Genomic DNA, 2,542 nt, shown 5'->3' with positions numbered 1-2,542 from the left:
AGTGTCTCGCACGGTGCCGAGTGGTGGCGCGGCTGTGCGACGAACCCGTGACGCCCCAGTTAGATTCTTGGCCACGGCTAACGTCGAGTGACATGTTTGTGACTGGGACTGCCCCCCTCCTCCTTATTCACCAACCCGTACTGACCAACGTGGTGAAGTATGGTCAAACTCCACCACCCCCCCCACCCCGCCATGATCAACCTGCCTCATTCATGGTTTGAGAAAAACCTGGATTTTCATTTTAAAAAAATATTTACGTTAAGACTGAGGCTCAGGATTGCACAGCACTTCGATATGGTGTTTCTGCGTTGTCGCGTGGTCGTTCGGCATGTTGTCCGACGTTTCGCGCCACGTGCTGGGAATTCAGTTCGCTGAAGAAGTGGAAGCAAGTCGAGAGCACGTGGCGCGTAGGGATGTCCGGCCAATTCCATTGGCGGGTGCACAGCGCGCGCGCCCGTGTGTGCGTAAGAGGGGATAACACTGGGACGAGTCCGGACATACTTGCTGTACTGCCTCCTGGGGACACCTCGCTGCTGCATGTGCGTGTATGTTGAACTTCTTTCGCACCGTACGTATCCAACCGGTGCTGCGGAGGGAAGCACAACAAACTGAACACAAAAAAAAGTCGTGCGTCTCAGAATCTCATAACGATCCACCCACCCTCATCGCAGAGCCAGTGATTTACCCAGCAACGCCACTCCCGAGTCTCAAGACGCAACCTTTGAAGAGGGTCCTCCATTGTTGGGGATGTTGTGGCCAGCGCCTCCCTGTGGGAGTCTGTTGTGGTGTGACGGCAGGGCGCACGGAGAACCCCGCCACGCTTGCGAAGACGCAGCACCCCCAGAAACATTTCGGGGACTCGGCTTCCGCAATCCTCGTCGCTGCACTGCCATCTGCCGGCCTTCTGGCGTCCCCTGGGTCGCTGGCGTTCCTCTGCTGTGTTCGCCCGTCGGCGTTCACTGGCCTCACACTGGTGAGACAAAGGAGGCCGCAACGAGGGGCTCCGCTGTGCGGCCTAAGTGGACGTCTCTCGAGCGCAGCGTCCTTCACGGCAAGGCCCGTGGGCCCCCTCGCGGCCCCAGGGGGCCTTTAGCGCGGCCCCCGACGATACACAGCGAGTGAGGACACCTCCCCATCATCATCATCATAATCGCCGTCGTGCTGCTGTAAAACCCCCAATGGTTTCACATGGTGTGGCGGTCCTCACACTGACGATGTCTCATCGGGGGAAAGTGGCACCCCCTCTGAATCGTAGCGGCCGCGCGTTCGCCGCTCGTTGCATAAAGTCCACGGTTTGAATTCCAACGGCCGCCCTGGTTAACACGAGCGGTGTTGACAACCACGATCACACGACGCCCTGTCCGCTTCACTCGCAGTGGACGTCTGAGACTCCCCCCCCCACCCACTCCCTGACGTCAATCGCAAGAGGAGGAGGGCCGCTCCGATTGGGACTCATCCCAACAGGCAGCCACATGCCCCAGGTGACTCTGGGAAATAACGAGACTCATCCTGGCCTCACGAGGTGTCACCCGCGGTACTGACACTTGGAGCGTGATTCGTGCACCGCTCGGGGCAGGGGTCCAGTTGAAGAGGTGTCACCGGCCTTCGCATTGCGAATGTCCCCCGCTGTACGGGCCGTGGTGAACCCGTGACCTTGGTTGTCAAGGGTCATTGCCGTGCTTCCTGAGTCCTCTCGCGGTTTTTTTTTTTACACAAACCAAAAAAACTCAACGACAACATTTCGTCTCTCACAGCCGGTGAACCTCGGCCTGCCACAATCTGCTGCACGATGATGCGTTGTTAAATTGTAATTTAAATATTTAGCTGATTGTTTCGTACGATACGAAATGATTGTTGAGTGCTGGGTGTCAGTCAGAACTGCTTCTTGTTGTTGTGTTTAGTTTGTTCTCCTTTCCCCTAGAACCATCGATTCGCGCAATTGGCTACGTACGGTGCGAAAAAAGTTCAACGTACATGCATTAAATGAACACATTTTATTATTTAGCAATTGTTTAACAAATGTTCAGCATGTAGGTAACACACAGCCGGCAATGCTATCGTCTGCACGAGTTCAGCTTTGCTGCAATTTTTACAGAACACTGTACAAATACCATCATCATCATCATCATCCCAGAGGGGTCGATACATTGGACACCACTTTGTGGGGAAGTCAATAGTGGTCTTCCTACGGAAAGACTCGTCCCACCATAGGAACGTGGAATTTCCACCACCAGCTCAGCACTGTTAAACACAAGATGACCACTGCCTCACTGCTCAATTCAACACGAAATAACACAAAAGGTTTAATTAACAATAGCTTTAAATAACAATAATAATGCATATTATTGGTTCTTTCGGTAAAGTCACGTTGAAGGGAAACAATAAAATAATAATATATATAAAACAATAAAATTCTCACGACGTTTCGACTGCAACACAAGCAGTCATCATCAGGTGTGTGATGATGACTGCTTGTGTTGCAGTCGAAACGTCGTGAGAATTTTATTGTTTTATATATATTTTATTATTTTATTGTTTCCCT

The sequence above is a fragment of the Petromyzon marinus genome, chromosome 50 (assembly GCF_048934315.1).
Source record: "Petromyzon marinus isolate PM22_M1 ecotype Great Lakes invasive population chromosome 50, UKy_Petmar_22M1.pri1.0, whole genome shotgun sequence".
NCBI lineage: Eukaryota > Metazoa > Chordata > Hyperoartia > Petromyzontiformes > Petromyzontidae > Petromyzon > Petromyzon marinus.
The sequence above is the reverse complement of the archived record's forward strand: the minus strand, read 5'-3'. Positions refer to the sequence as shown.